The sequence below is a fragment of the Pelodiscus sinensis genome, chromosome 12, assembly GCF_049634645.1.
Source record: "Pelodiscus sinensis isolate JC-2024 chromosome 12, ASM4963464v1, whole genome shotgun sequence".
In the NCBI taxonomy this organism is placed as follows: domain Eukaryota; kingdom Metazoa; phylum Chordata; order Testudines; family Trionychidae; genus Pelodiscus; species Pelodiscus sinensis.
The window spans coordinates 24,275,903-24,293,135 of record NC_134722.1 but is presented as its reverse complement, the minus strand read 5'-3'; the positions used below and the strand labels follow the sequence as shown (position 1 = coordinate 24,293,135).

Genomic DNA, 17,233 nt, shown 5'->3' with positions numbered 1-17,233 from the left:
TACCAGGGCAATAAAGAGAGCACATCAAAGGGCACTGTGAATCAGAGAGGCTTTGAAAAACAGCTTTGTGAATGGCCGGACAGTGATGAGTCATGCATGTAGCTTTTAACAAGGTGCTCCCTTCATTTAGTGTGCTTGCCTGTAAACCCTATCAACCCACCCCCATGCACCACAAGAATTAAAGGATATTTTTGTTGAGAAACCATATGTTTATTTAGGAAACACAAGGAAGCAGAGACAGAAAAAGGAATTCAGGATGGGTGGGAGCTTTGGATATGGGGAAAGGAAAGTATTATAGCCCCTCCATTCAGAAATCACACAGGGGCAAGAAGGACACCCTTTTCTTCTGGGCACCTCTCTGGGGGCTGAGTGCCCTTCATCCTCCCCCCTCGTGTTCCAGGGCCTCCATGTGGGTCAGCATGGGCCAGAAGGGGTCCCTGTGCATCTGATGACTCTCCTGTGAGCCTACAAGACACATTGTCCGCTCTGCCATGGTCTTCATGCTTTCCTCTCCTCATGCCTGCTTGCAGCTCCTGCAGCAGAGTTCTCCTCCACTCATTTAATTGCACCCTGTCCAAGTGGGCAGATTTTGTTTGCTCATTGAACATGTCATCCCATTTGTGTTATGCCTTCATATCTGTGATAGCCAAACAGCTGGAAGAGCCAGAAGAGTGTGCAACAGGTTTGCTATTGCACTTGCTGTAACAAAAAAAGTGAAGGGCAGATTTTACAAGATACACTTTGTGGAAGGTAGAACCTAATGTCTTAGCATAAAAGAGTGTCTGTCTGAAACAAGAGGGTTGTGTTATGTACAAGAAAAAAGTTATGGTTTTAAGCATCCACTATGCAGCAAGTACACCACACAGATCTTAAGGGAGCAGCTGGACTCAGTTTGGTAGCAGGAATGGTAAGGAACAGGTCCGGGCTTGCTCTTTTGTTTCCACTTTGAAAGAATGTGTGACACAGTGCATGCAAATAACAGTTCCTGAAGGTAGGCAAGCATCTATGTTTGCAGAGGGGGTCTGATCTCCACGCTGGCCACACAGGTTATGAAATTCAAAATTTCCCAGGCCTCTTCCTGTGCATCTAGAGAAAAGCAGAATTGAAATGGCCCTTATTAAGTTGCCGGAATTAGCTTGGTGGTGTAGACTCATTTTTTAGAAAAATCAACCTATTGCAGCTAAGTTTTACCTAAACTCCTAGGCTGTGTTTACACTGGCATCCCTTCCGGAAAAGGGATGCTAATGTAGCACGTTGGAATAGGCAAATCCGCGGGGGATTTAAATATCCCCCGCGGCATTTGCATTAACATGGCTGCTGCTTTTTTAATAACAAATCCTCCGGAAAAGGCTTTATTTTCCGGAGAATAACGTCTAGACTGGTGCTTTTCTCCGGCTTTTCCCCAAGCCGGAAAAAAGCGGCAGCCATGTTAATGCAAATGCCGCGGGGGATATTTAAATCCCCCGCGGATATGCCTATTCGAAAGTCTACATTAGCATCCCTTTTCCGGAAAGGGGTGCCAGTGTAGACACATCCCTAGGGTATGTCTACACTGCCACCCTAGTTCGAACTAGGGTGGCTAATGTAGGCATTCGAAGTTGCAAATGAAGCCTGGGATTTAAATATCCCAGGCTTCATTTGCATTTTGCCGGGCGCCGCCATTTTTAAATCCCCGTTAGTGCGGACTCTGTGCCCGTGGCTACACGCGGCACGGAATAGGTAGTTCGAATTAGGCTCTCTAATTCGAACTACCGGTACACCTCGTTAGAGAGCCTAATTCAAACTACCTACTCCGTGCCACGTGTAGCTGCGGGCACGGAGTCTGCACTAACGGAGGTTTAAAAATGGCGGCGCCCGGCAAGATGCAAATGAAGCCCGGGCTATTTAAATCCCGGGTTTCATTTGCAACTTCGAATGCCTACATTAGCCACCCTAGTTCGAACTAGGGTGGCAGTGTAGACATACCCCTAGTGTAGACCAGGCCTTAAGAAGTTGCATCAAGATTTAGATGCAGCTCAGAGTGTGATGCTAGAAAGAACACCTAGAAAGAATAGGGTGGTGGTGGTGGTAATTAAAAGAACTATGCATTAGTTTTTAAAAACTCACAGTGTTGACACTTAAATGTGTCTGTTCTAAAGGATTCCACTGGTTTGATTTCACTGTATTTTAAAGACCCTCACTGAAGCAATAGGTTACAAACCAAAAGAAACCTTTTAAAGACAGCATGCAGTAGATGTTCTTCTAGAAAAAAATATGACGTGGTGAGCAGATTTTTTAAAAATCTTCCACTTTTAAAAATTTCACATTGTGCTACACATCAGAGGGTTTAAGACCCGCTTTTCAAAATATTAACCACACAATTGCACACCAGATTAGGTATTTTCATAAACAAATAGATACATGCATACCTGGTTATTCTGACCCTTGTAAGCCTAATTTTTGTGCACAGTTGTGATAACTGTGGGAAAGAAAATTAGATGTGAACTTGGTCATGCATTTTTGTATGCCCAGTGGCATGGCTAATCTTTCGAATGTTAGTCCCTTAATGTGTGTCTACACTGCACCCTTAGTTCAGAATAAGATATGCATTTTTGAGCTATGCAAACTGCATATCTTATTTCAGTCTAATTTTGAAAGAAACCACTATACTGAAACGTCCGTTAACCCTCGTGGGGTTACAGAGACATTGGAATAGCGAGTCCATTGTTTCAACATCTATCTAAATAGCTGTTCCTCGTCTTTTGAACCAGCCTGTTATTTTGAAATAGATTTTGAAGTAATGGGCTCTCTATTCTGACATCCCTGTAATCCTTGTTCCACGAGGGCTAAGGGATGTTTTGGAATAGCTGTTTATTTTGAAATTAGATCAACACAAGATATGCAATTTGTGTAGCTCAATTGTGTATCCTATGTCAACCTACAGGTACAGTGTAATCAGTGGTCACCAACCAGTAGATCGGGATCGACTGGTAGATCCTGGAGCCTCTGACAGGTGATCCTGACTGGTGTGGCCAAAAGGCTCTCAAGGACTGACACTTCAGCTCCTCCCCCCACTGCTGTGCTTCTCCTTGGAGCTGTCCCCTCAGGAGCCTCATGCTTTCTGTGCAGGGCAGAAGAAAGTGAGGAGGGGTGCTCATGCCCCCTCCCACCTTGTATCCTATCTCCACAGAGCAGAGAGGGGACACAACAGGGCTTGGGATGGAGTTTGCTGGCTGCTTTTGGGAGTGGTGCAGGACCAGGACAAAGGTGAGCCTGCTTAGCCCCACTGCACCACCACCCAGGAGCCACCTGAGGTCAGCAGTGCCCAGATGAAGCCCACATCCCGAAACCCTACCCTAGTCATGAATCCCCTCCTGCACTCCAAGCCCTTGTCCTGGCCATGACCTGCATCCAAGCGCCCTTTCAGAGCCTGCACCTAGAACCCCCTCTGGCACTCCAACTGCCTGCCCCAAGCTCAGCTCAGAGCCTCTCTTACACTCCAAATACCTTATCCAAGACCAGAGCCTGCACCCCAACCCTCTTCCCCTGCCTGGTAAAAGTGACGGAGGATGGGGGACGGAGGGAGGACACAGTGAGCAGGGGCAGGGCCTCAGAGAAGAAGCACAAAGGAGGCCTGGCAAGGATATTTGGTTTTGAGGTAGATCTTGGTTTGCACTTAAATTCAAAAAGTGATCTCATGCTTAAAAATGTTGGAGACCATGGGTGTAGATGCACCCTTAATGTGAACATTTATAACTTACATACTGTAACTGAAAAGAACAGGACCCATATCACTGCAGAACAACCTATACAATACAAATGTGCTTAGGGGATATTTGAATTACTGCCAGAGCTCTGACCTTGATTGAAAATGATCATAAAGTGAAGAATAGTTTGAAGTGGACCATACTGTAGATCAAAATGCTTGTATATTCATCACTTAGATTAAGATCCAGCCAGGACATTGTTGTCTAATAAAGATTATAAATTAAATAGAAAACAGGCCGAGAAAGAGAGGGCCTGGCTGCTTTTCTAAACGTTTTCAGGGCAGGATGCCTATGCTGCTTTAATTGTTCAGAGTTTCACTTTCTGCCATGGGAGTAGCAAATGTGCAAGCCTTCTCATAATGCTGCAATATAAACCTCCATTAAAAGTTGATAGGTCCCCTTTCAATGAAATTTTATTTTCCAGGCACTTTTGTGATGTGATCTTTTATGAGCAGCACAAATGAATACTGTGGAGATATTATCCATGTAAAGGGGGAGCATTAAAATGGCTACTTTAGAAAAAAAAAAGGACAAAACTTTTTCAAGTTTCCTTTTCTTAATTGATCCAATATGAATATTTTGCTTTTAAAAAAAAATTATGAAGTAACTCTTTATATCCCCACCAATCAGTATTTCTTTCTGGAATATACTTAAAGCACCCATGATCGGTTCCTCAGAAAATTGAAAATAGCTGGAGATTCATCCCTATTGCTGAAAACCAGTTTGGTTAAATTAAGCTTTCTTCTGTGTCTGACTCCTTCCTACTGTTTCTTTCTTCCTCAGTCAATCCACCACCGTTTGTCGCCAATCCACATGTGTCACCCACTCATTCCAAAACCCAAGCACTCCTCAGATAGCTCTGACCATTTGTAGTCCTGGACTAGAAATATCTATAGGCATAATGTACCCCCATACTCCATTGGAAACCAAATTTATAATGAGTAATGGGCTTGGTTCAGTGGAGAGTTTAGCAATGAGATGGTCTGTGCTTCTAGCAGGGAAAGCTACGTGTTTGCTACCATGGAATGGGAGAAAGGCCTTAGATTTGATTAGAAGGGTGAGGCACTGAAAAGTTTTGAGCCTGCATGGGCACAGTGGTTGTTGGAGGAAAGTTAGTCATGGGCTGTGGAGGACATGCAGAATGCTGTGGATGGAAAGTCGAAAATGGGAAAAGTTGTAGGCTCTGGTAGCCAGGTTTGGTTAAGCTTTTCATGTACTGTTGATGCTTATTTATTCCAAGTCAAGTTTCCAAAACCTTTGCTAAGATGCAGACTTTTCAGGATGGTGAATCGAATAGTAGTACAGTTCTCAAAGGTGGATGAGGCATTTAATTATTAGGAAGTCATGATATTGTTTGACAAAGACATCTCTTCTGGGAATAATATTACCAGAGAAGGAAAGACAGATTACCTTCTGCCTTCCATTACAGAACAGTGAGGCTTTCTGAATAATGCACCCAAATAACCTGTTTCCTATTCAACCTCTACATAGCCCTTTCTCAAGTCCTCTTAACATTAATAGTGGGTCTGATTCTGCTCTTAGTTACGCTAGTGCAAACCCAGAATAAGAATACTGAAATTAGTGGGGTGACTTTGTATTGATATCTGGGAGCAGAATTTGGCCCATTGTCACTAGTTACAAAATATTATGTTTTTGTAAGAAAATGAAGTCACTCTTGAATTATCCCAGATTCTTTTTCCTGGCTAGTTTTCACTGCCTTCTTTTTTTGTCTCCTTCCTCCTCACTTATTTCTCTTCCATATTCTATGCTCTCTTCACTCTGCTCTCCCTCACCAATTACTCATTGTTAATTTTTGTGTCAGGAAGAAGGTCTGCAGTTAGTATTAGAAAAAAAGAATCAACTCAGGATAATGTCTACATGTACCACTATCCGGAGAACCATATCTGAGACTCTTGGTTACTCAGTCTGATTGTGCACCATGTGACGTATTCATTACTTAACTAATATTAAATAGTGGAAAGATATAACACTTTTCTCTGTGGCCGACATGACTATTTTTACAAATTCCTACAAATAGAATAAAGAGCAGTTAAATTGCATGCCTTCATTTAGTTGCCACTGAGAAGCTGTTACTGTAACAAACTGCAAGACTTTTAAATCAGGTCGCTGGAACAAAGCATCCCTGTGTCATTTCTGCATTAGTGATTGCAGTTGATGTCATTTTCACAAAACAAAATTATAACCAAAATGGATATTTCAGGTCAAAGTGGCACAAAGAGTATATAGATACATTTCCATCAATAAATCTGCCCTCTTCCTGCCCTGACACAGGCATTCAACCCCTGGTGATTGACGTTTTTACCACTAAATTATACTATGTCTGCCTCAAGAAGAAACGTCTCCATTACAAAATTAGCTAACCATCAACATAACATAAAATAACTTGAACATGGTGTCATTTCACAAGAATATTGATTCTTACAGACTTACTGGATTAAACCCTGGTTTCCCATAAAAGAAGTAGCCATTACGTCTTTGGTAGACAGAAAAATACATAATGTGGAACAATATATATTGAAGTATTTAAATTTGATTGCTGAGAGCAAATGAGCAAAATATTGTCCTATAGCAACATAAAATAAAGGGCAAAAACAACACTTTTAAATGAGTGGAACAGTAAGATTAATTAAAATGACAGATAAAGAGATTTTTACCCACTTCAGAGTAGAGAATTGGAAGTCTGGATTCCTGGTCACTTTGATACTGATTTGCTTCAAGCTCTTGGGCATATCATCTAACTGTGCAGAAGTTTCCTCACCTTCAAAGCCATTATAATTCTTCTACTTCACAGGGGTACTATGAGTTTCAATTAATTAATGGCTATAATATGCTTTGGGTGCTCATGTGAGAAGTGTAATGTAAGTGCAAAGTATTAACATCAGATGAAGTTGTGGTTTCCTCTTACATCAATAACGATCGAAAGCAAATCTAACTACTGCATAGATTCAAGTCCAAACTGACTTTAATTAATTTTTTGAGTTTCCCTTTATTTTTTCATTGTAATAATACCAGGTTAAGTTAATTCTGGGCACAACTCCACTGATCTTAATGGAGTTACACAAGGGTTTAATCTGACTCAGTTCTTTGCCACCTCTTTTTCACTGCCAGGATCCCCCAAAGGCTGGATATGCTGCCTCTGTGACTATAGGCCATTGATGGTGCACTGCAAACTGTTTATGTTGGCTGGGTTTCAGGAGTCCTTCAAATGCTGAACAAAGAAGTGCTGAAATTAAACAAGAACGGATGTCAATTTTGCTTCCATGCACACTGTATTGTGCTGCAATCTATGATATGTTAGGAATTAATAGTGGTTTTTTGGGAGGGAATGTTTGCAAGATTCCTTGTTTTATGAATATATGCCCCAAATCTGGAGTATTTGCATGAACATTCTTAAAATGAAAACATTTAGAAATCAGAGGGATCCTGTACTTCCAGGAAGATCAGTATGGGTTGAGAGTGGAATTGCCAGAGCTAGGTTGGGACATGGCCCTGCCCACTGAAATCTCTGTGTAGGGGATAGGAGTGGTAGCTCTATATAAATGCATTGAGATTTGTGTGTGTCTGGAGGTAGACCATTTCCTAGCTCTGCCTGACTTGGGCTGTGTGTATAAGTGTGTGTGTGTGTGCTAGAGAGAGGGGGAGAGAGGGAGAGAGAAAGAGAAAGAGAACAGCAATTTCACCTGCTGTTACTGAAGAATAGTTGATTGCTATTCATTCCTGCTTATCAAGCCTTGGAGAAGACATCATTGCTATTCTTTTGTCCATTCAATCCTTTTTTGCTGGCACATTACTATTTTATTGTTTTGATCTTCTTCCTGAAGATAAGAGAGACCAGGAGCAAATTCATGCATGAGAGCTGTTATTTATTGACACAGAATTTCTGAACATTTTCCCCCTTCCTGATTCATGAACCATATTTTGGTATTTGAAATGCAGTATATAAATCAATGTTGCCAACAGGAATTAATAATTATTAGTGTATTTGCACAGGGGGAACAACATATTTGCTGCACACCTAGGTACAATGTGGTGAGGGTAGTGGCTCTGTAGTCCATGAAGGGGTGGGGCCTCAGGCAGAAGAGGGTAAAGCTGGGGCTGCTAGGCCTCTGTTCAACCCATAGCGTACCATGCCACTCTCCCCTTCCCCGCCAGCCCTCAAAGGCACCCAGAGTGCATCAAGTGGTGCTCTGGTGATGATTTAAAAGGCCCGGGGCATCAGCCACCACTGTTCCTGCAGAAATGGGAGCCTCAAGTCCTTTTGAATCACTGGGCTCCTGGGCAACTGCCCCCACTGATGGTGGGCCTGTATTTACATAAAAAGAACTCGTTCTGTCAGTTGCTGAGAGCTCTTTAAGCCCTAGAAAGAACCATGTTGGCAAATGGAGTTTTTACCAGCAGTGCAGGAAATAATCTTTTTGACCCAGAGACTGTTTAACCAAACATTTTGAATAATTTAAATATTTTTTGTTCGCTTTGAAAAAAAATAGCATTGCCCCTTCAAGGGGAAAGATTTTCAGTAGAGTTAAGAGTTAAACAAACTTTCAAAAGAGAATGTGTTTTGCTTTTGTTTTCATTATTCAAGAGGTATGAGTAAACATATGCTTCCCTTTGGATCTGTATATGTTCACTCCCACCCTCTCCAAGTTTCAGACTGAGTTTTAGGTTCAATTGAACCTAAAATGTCAAAGTGAAATTCTCACATTTGGCCTGGATTCATATAAAAACCAGGAGTTTATAGTTTTGCGTCAAAATCATTTGAATCAGATACAGGTTTGTTCAAAAGATGTATGATCCTGAATGCATATTTTTATAAAGCTGGTCATGAAGCTGAAGAAAAGTTAAATACGAGAGTGCATATATAGCGCATGTTTTAAACGGTGAAATGTTGGGTCCAATATTCTTCTCTCCCTTACACCATTTACTTCAGTGAAGTTCCTCCTGATTTACATCAGTGTCAGGAAGTATCAAGTCCATGATATTTAGATTTTCAGGACTTGATTCTTGTCTCACTTCTCCTTGTTTAAATCAGGAATAATTTCCTGAAGTAAATGGATTAATGGAAACATAAATGTAGGGCCAGTGAGATCAGTATTATGAGTGAAATCTTGGTCTCTTTGGGTGAATCTACACAACACAGTAACTTGAAATAAGATGCACAGTTTGAACTACACAAATTGCATATCATATTTCAATGCTATTTCAAAATAGCTTATTTTGCCATTTAGCATTGTCTACACAGTGTCAAATTTCAAAATAAAGCACTATTCTAAAATATGCCTTACTTCTCATAGAATGAAGTTTACAGTGATGTTGGAATTGGGAATCCAAAATATTGGGTTTGCTGTGAAGACGTGGGATAGCTATTTTAGGATACTCCAGTATTCTAAAATACCGTTGCAGTGTAGATGTACCCTTTTAAGTCAGTGGTAAAAGTCCTATTAACTTCAGTGGAGCAAGATTTCATCCCAGATCAGCTGATAAAGTCAGGCAAAAGGGTGTAGAGATGCAGTAAAGGTGAGCATTGAAAAGCAAATTGTACAAAGTGGGCTTATACCTGAGTAGAGGGGTTGAAGAGGAAAAATGATTCACAGGATTGGGGCGGGGGAGCTCAAGAGTTCCATGAGACAAGGCATAGATTCAATAGCTAGAAAAGGAGACCTGTAGAGTATCTTAGTGGATGGAGCTGGCAGAGCATAAGGCATGAGCAGAGCCATGGAAGATAAGATGGGAGAAATAAAAGGAGAATGCCATACACAGCCCTGCATAGGGGCATGAAGAATCTGAGGAGGAAGGAGATTGAAAGCTAGTGCAGGTCCCTGGTGGCCAGACGCAGAAAGGATTGCATCCAAGACTCAAGTGACATTTTTAGGGAACCAACTGTGGAGTGGGCCACTTTGAACAGCTCATGGCTTTTGAATGGGAAAGGGCAAACTTGGGTTTGAAAATAGTTTGGACTTAAAACAGGAAAGAAGCAATTGAAGTTTGGCTTCTTCAGACTGATTTTCACAACATCTGAGACAGGAATTCTTCTGAGACCTAAACTATGTGATGTTTAATCATTTTTTGTGTTAAAATTGTAGATGGTCTCTCTAATAAACCTGTTCCAAAACAGGAGCCAGTTTTGGCAGGTAAGTATAAATATGATGTGGCAATGTTCAAAGATTTAATGGAGTTACTCTTCAAAAGAAGAGGACTAGCTGAAAAGTTGTGTGGACTACTTTCCTAAGTAAGCACAGCAGAACAAACTGAGAAAGGAAGTGAAAGAAATAAATGGTCCATTTACATTAATTTGAATTCAATTTTTTTGAAAGGAGTAAAGAACTTATACGAGTGAAGCATCAGTGGAAAAACCATGGAAAATTATCTTCAGTTGCTTAAATATATCTAGGAAGTATGTATTATTAGTGTGATTTGTATAGAATGTATTGATATGACTCGAACAGAAAGCTACATTAAAAAGAGAACCCACTCTTTCATGCCCTACATTGCCTATGCCTACCTTTGAGTGTAATTGGTTACATAAAGGTCTATTGGAGATAACTGAAATGTCTGGGTTTTTAAAAAATTTTGGTTTTTTGGAGAAAGTATGTTGGCTGACTGCTTATCTTTGTATTGTTTCATACCCTTTCCCCTTTCATTTTACTGTTTAACAGGCTCTAAATAAACATGAGGAAACATGACAGGGGCACTGGGCTGGGACTCAGGCAACCAGGTTTCTATTGCCAGCTCATCCACTAGCTTGCTGGGTGACCTCGGGCAGGTACCTTCATCCATCCATGTCACAGGCTCCCCAGCTGTAAAAAGAGGATCGTGACCCCTTTTGCATAGCACTTTGAAAGCTACTGAGGAAAAGTGCTCTCAAAGCAAGGCATGGTTATTTAGGGCACCATTGTTCTTATATTATAGGCCTGGGGGGAGTTCAGAAATAGGCTCTGTTTAGTGGTGTGTGTTCCCTTGTGTACATTCCTATTTCGATTGGGCAACTGCTAGTGCTGCCTGGGTGTAGAGAGAGGCCTGAGTTTCCTACAGAACCCCATTGACTTAACTAGAATTACTGCTAATTTACACTAGTATAAGAGCAGAAATAGGCTTTATTGGTTCCTCATGGCTCTCACTGAGCTTCTGCATTGCTTTTTCTTCCTTTCAGCTATAGATTTCATTGAAGGACAGGAATAGAAAATGGAGTGAATCTCCATGATGTGCACATAATATGGAAGCTGGAATTCAGCTTCTTGGAGGAGTTTCCCTCTGAAATAACATTTCTTCTCCACCTTAACCTCTGTAAAATATACTCGCCATCTACCCCCATCCCTATCTCCTGGCCCCACTCCTCTGCTCTCAGCTCTGTCTGGAGCCTCAAGCAGTAGACTTCTCTACTACTGCACTGTATTCTTAGAAAGTATTTCAGGGACCAGGAACTGCAACAGCTGGCAGATGGTGGAAGGCAGCCGGAGAAGAAGGAGAGGAGATAGCCCTATCCTTTTATAGTGTCAGCTCTTTTCTAATTCTCCCTTCCTAGCAGAGAGGGATACCAGGAACAAATAGGGTATTTGGTAGGGGAAGGATAGAAGGGACTCAGCTGGCTGGGCTGCTATATTGTTCACCAAAGGAGACATGGTACAGGAACAACAGCAGGCCTGCAGCTTTAGGGCTTCTCTTCACAGGCTGGGATGCCCACTCCCTACCTCCAGGTCTTGTGATTAACAGAAGCTCAATCTGGGCCCTCAGTTTCTCCCACCCCCTGTGGAGAAGAACTCTTGCCTCCTGGGCATCTTCTCTCTGATCTTCATAGGAGGTGGGGGTTAGAGAACAGCAGAAACAGAAGCTCAGAGGAACATCAGAAATATGGGTCTCTTGGAAGCAGCACCTATGGAGCTCTGCTGAGAGATGGGGCTGACTTGAGTTAATTTTATTGGGAGCAGGCTGGGCAGAGAACATCCATTTCTCCTCACACCTGTTGTTCCTTACTTGCCCTTCCACCAACCCAAGCATGGTCCCTTTACCCAAACCCCACTCTTCCCCATTTTGATTTTAACTCTTTCCTATTCCATTACTCTGCTCCCTTCAGTCCCAAGCACTCACTATCTTTTTCCCTTGCACTCCCAGACCTCACACTTCAGCCTCAATCCAGTTCCCTTTGGGACACTGTCTTCCCCTTCATGCACCCTAGAAGTCCCCTACTAAGCTGCTCACTTTGGGAAGCAGCATCCTTCATACCAGTCACAATTCTGTCACACGCTTCAGAGTAAACCATTCTACCCAGCAGGGGGTAGAACAGAGGGGAAGCAGCCACTTGCTGCATTCTAGTTGGTGAGAGACCAAAACAGCAGCACATACATTATTTCTGCCTTCCCCCAAAGCAATAGGAAGATAAGGAGTGTTTATGTCTGTCAAGGTGAAGAACTTGTCCCCTTAACCTTTGGTGACCACAAAACAGGAGAGGGAACAGTTGCAAGGTTAGACCACCAAATCTAAGTAAGAAAAAGAAATACTGGTGATCTGGTCAAGAAATTATAACATCTCAAGACTGATATAACTTCAGGGTCAGAAGGAATGCATCTGTGGAATTAATTAGTCAATGTCTGTACAGTGCTTTGAAATAGATAAAGTGCTTTACAGCAGTTGACCTTAAACTTGCAAATTTGCCTTATATAAATAGATGAAGTTACCTATTTGGCACTTATATCTAGTGATAAAGGTAGGCAAAGTACTTAGCATAGCTAATTTAATATATACAAATAGGTGTTTTAATATACACAGATCTGATAAAGTTTTTTATAACCTGAGCCACATATTTACTTAAATGTAAGGATTACTGATGTAACGTTATACTTACAATAGCAATGAATATGATCATTCCAGAATCCTGCAGAAGTTGTAAGCCATACTTGTTACAATGAGAGATTATTATCCTCTTCTGGCATCTGAGGAAACACATTATGAAGCTCTTGTTTGATATAAAGCTAGACTACATCAGTGCAATGGAAGCAAGAGTTGAAAGACAGACACACAAATTTCAAGATGAAGGTTGGGTGGATGAGCTCATGGGTGACCTCCATTTCACTGGACAATTATAGTGCAAGATAGATATCAGACCATACTTAGAAACCAATCTATCTATACTCCATGTACAGTGCTACCAATCAGAGCTACACATTTATCACGTGGTTTATTAAACTAACAAAAAAGCACCAATCAAAGCACTGAATGATAATTCCAAATCTCCATCATTAGCCAGCTGAGTCAGAGCTGTTTGTTATGTAATAGAGGCTCAGAGACTGCAAGGAAAGGCAGCATCATTTTGATCATAAAATACTGTATCAATTGTTATTAGCTACATTCACAATAAAACTTGACTGAAGAATTACTGAGGGACAGCTACCCCATTGGTCTTTGTTTTCATCTGAATGTAGCAAGCTCACTTCGGAAATGTTAAAGAATTTGCATCTATCGAAAAAATTCTGACTGTAACCAGCTATTTTTAAGATTTTATTTAAGGCAGATAATGAAAAGGACTAAATTGATATGAGGCATGAAGTAATTTTAACCAGTACATTCACAAGTCTGTAATACAAAATATTGGAAAATTATATGTAGGATAATCTAAGGTAATGAGATGTTAAAATTCCATGGAACCTAGAAACTCTTCAGTTCATTCTGTTCTTCTTTTTCTTTCAACCTCACTGTGGGAGGCTCCATCTATGACATCTTTATATATGATGTTCTCAATTCAAAATGCCACTGAACCTTCAAATGAACACCTGCCTATGATCTTTGAATACAAAACTACTTACATCAAGATTTTTATATTTTAGTGCAGTCAGTCATATTGGGCAGTTAAAAAAAATTGGTATTTAGTCTATGCTTTATTTCAATGACAGAAAAAGAAGACTCTCAAAATGAAAACAATAGTTAAGTAGAGTACAATGCTAACAGCGCTGGATAATTTTTGAATGGCATATTCTAAAACATATATTGAGACACTGTCTGAAAATCTGGGAAACGAAAACACTTTAGAAAGTAAAATTGGGAGAAAAATTAAAAGTCTTATGACCATATGGGCAGCAGTTCCCTCCTTCAGAAGGAGTTGTCTGCCCATTGAAATTGCTCTCAAGTTGCTCTGAGAAAAAGGCAGCATGAAACAAGGGAAGTTATATTTGTTATTCTATATGTAGTTAGCAACTTGGCATCCAATCCCTCAGTTAGTATGGATATGATATGAATTAAAGGCTTTGAGGAAACTGCATCACTGGTGGGCATTATTGTAAAGCAGCCAAGAACAGCCACTGGCAGACATTGCAGAGTGGTGAAAGCTAATTAACTTCAGTGCTTTAATCCAAAACCTGAGAGAGATTTTTTTTCTTTTTGTTTTTTTTTAAGGGGGAGGTAAAGATTTCCTAACTGCTGACAATATCTTAGGTGTACCACCTTGCCTGCCCATTATTAAACACCTATAGAAGTAAAATTAAAAATGACCATGTAGATAGCACCCAGTTAAATTGCATATCCAAAAGAATATTATATAGCTGCTGCTGAGAAGAAAGTTTCAAGTCCAAATTCTCTTTCATTTTTTGAATATTACCTGTAACAATTCCTGGGTTTTTTTTTCAAATCCATCTCCCTTTGTTGTCTTAGTCTATGGGTATTGAAGTCAGCTAGGGTTACTTACTCTTTTCTGTCTCTCCTTAATATTCCCTGTGCCTTTTATTTCGAGGGAAAGAGGTTTCTTTTTTTCTATCATTGACTCATTAAAACTATAACAGTTCCAGGTCTTTCATTCACTTTAGTGTGCTCAGGGATGTGCAAACAAGTTTGGGGGCTTATTTTTCTATTTATTCCCTTTTTAATTAAGATTTTCACAAATTGGCACTGGTGTTGCTGTAACTATTCATAAGGCTTAGCAGACAGAACTGGCTAATGTCATAGTTCTTGCTGGTGTCTGGGGTGGGCTTCCAATGCACACTTCTTCTTGAAGCTTTTACTGGCTCCTGAGTGTCATCTCAATACAGCAAGATGCTAGCTATCTACCTCCTTAAATGCTATCATGATTCAATTTGCTTCTGCCTTTCATCTTTACACCAGGATTCCTGCCTGAACTATAGTACAACCAAACCAAACACACTACATGAAAGTGACTTCAAAAATACACTGAAGCTAATGCTTATCTAGAGGCAGAAAAAGCAAAAAAAGTGTGTGCATCCTGCCGAGAAATCTTTGACTCACATCTTTAGAACTATTGTTAACCAATGTGAAGAAGAAAATTAAGACTATTTTCATTTTAACTAGGTGAATGTAAATGACTTGCACAGATCTAAGAGGGTAAGTTGTGGGCCGAGGGAACAAGGAGGGTGCACCACACATGTCTGGATGCCTTATGCTTGCAGTCTCGAAGCATCAGGGATGTTAGAGGGGAATACTTACTAACAGCAATTACTATCTGGACAGAACAGGTATAGCATGTTCTCCCAGCTAGCTGCTTGACAGATGTTGGATCATTGCAGTGCCACCGTTCCAACTAGACAAGCCCCCTCTAGTGTGCTGAGCATTTCTGACACTTCAGCAGTCTCCCCTCACCTGTGAACAAGTTGAACAGGAGCATTATACAGGATGCTCCCTGGACACCAATAGTGGTGCAGCCGAAGAGCAAAGTTTACCTGTAGGTGGAAACCTGCTTTACCTGTTGTAAATGAACTATATAAATGCTTCAGAGAGCGAAACTTGCCTCACTCCCATGCTTTTCTTCAAGACACATATGGCACCTGTTCACCCTTGGCACTATATGATTGAGGAAGTACCAGACCCAGGCGTACACTCACACACTTGGCCAGCTCCCCAGAAAGAATCCCACACATGTACAGTTTGTGAATTGCTTCCCAGCCTTTTAAATTCCCTTGCACTGACTCACAGGATACCCACTCGCTTTCACTTAACCATCATTAAAGTGATAGAATCCTCTCACATTCCACCTCATTGCAGATAATATCTTTTATATAAAAGCTGTCTGCCCTGCTATTGGCATAACCTACACAGTTCTGCATAAAAGGGATGCAATCTGCATCCAGATGGTGAACATGCATCTCCTCCAGTGTTCCCTCTAAGATTTTCCATCCCTGAGCAGTGAGTTTTGTCTTGTGCACCAATATTGACATCATATGTGCTTGTTTGGATGTGCGCCACTGTGGCACCCACCAGTTACTAACACAATTACATTTTATTTATATATATATTTGTTATGTATGAAAAATACTAAAACAATGGGTAACGAACAAGGTGTATGACTGCACCCACCCATCCTGAAAACCACCCAGCTTGCTGCCTCCTGCCCCCAACTTACACTGTGCCCCACTGCCTGTGCCCCCATCAGGACCACACACAACCAGCTGGTACCTGTATAGGCCTGGATAACTTCCTACCACCACAAAAACCCTATAGATGTGTCCAGCCTTACAATCTGAGCCTTCCCTCCTCCCCCCTCCGCATATACCACCAGTATATAGACTAGGGCCATGCTATCTGCCCCCATGCTATCTGAGCCCAAGCTCTACTTCCCAGCCCCACATCTTGCCTCCCCCCCCACCACATTACTCAGCGACCGCCCTGCACCTCACCTGTTCTCCTCCCCATCGCCCACAGACCTGTGTCCAACCCTGCACCTCGTGCTCTCCTCCTCCCCCGGAATTTACCTGCGCCCAGTACCTCCCACCACCACAGATGGCTGGTGCCTTTGCCCCCTACCCAGCAGGCTTTTGTGCTGGGCCCCTGTTGTCCTTGTCTCCACTGCCTTCCCCACTGGTACCAATCCCAGTACCTGTCCTGCCGCTCTCCCACCTGGGCTCCCATGCAGCAGCCCAGCCCCGGTGGCCAGAGCTGCCACCTGCTGCATGCCACATGACTCGTGTCTTCTCTGTCCCTGGCTGCCAGAGCTGCCACCTGCTGCCCACCATGCAGCTCAGGGCTTCTCCATCCCTGGCCATGGAACAGCTGCCCGGTGCCCGCTACATGGGCGCGTGGCTCTGCATACAAGGTAGGAAGGGTGCCTGCACAAGTGCATGGCTTACAGGGAACCCTTATCTCCTTCCTTTCCTCACATGCGAGAGTGTGCAAAACACAGATCTTCTCATACGAGTCATAACTCTGTCCTACGCCCCATAATAATCCACAGATCTCGCAAACACCTCCACCCCACAGAACTAACCACTGATTCCACCATTCAGTACAGAAACAACTGACATTGACCACACTCACTTTAGCTGGAGTGCAGGCATAAAATAAATGCTTAGATGGCACTCACATCCCAGCTCCCTACTGACCCTTTGTAATCACCCATCCCCCGTGCCTGGCTAATTACGGAAAGTACACATCTCTGAATGGGAAAGACCCATATTGGAGCCTGAAAGTGCACATGCAGCTCTTCCCTTCACCAGGGTTCCCTATAAGCTGTGCCATATGTATGTAATGCAATTTTG

At 41.9% G+C, this 17,233-nt stretch overlaps 1 long non-coding RNA gene across 1 annotated transcript; it reads right to left on the bottom strand.

Annotated features, from left to right (window-relative positions):
• Positions 1–6,790: 6,790 nt before the first annotated feature.
• Positions 6,791–12,694, bottom strand: LOC142831151 (uncharacterized). The gene is made up of 3 exons (XR_012906816.1): positions 12,604–12,694; positions 7,448–7,582; positions 6,791–6,990 (listed from the first exon to the last, which is right to left on the bottom strand). It is a non-coding gene; the product is annotated as an uncharacterized LOC142831151 (long non-coding RNA).
• Positions 12,695–17,233: the final 4,539 nt, after the last annotated feature.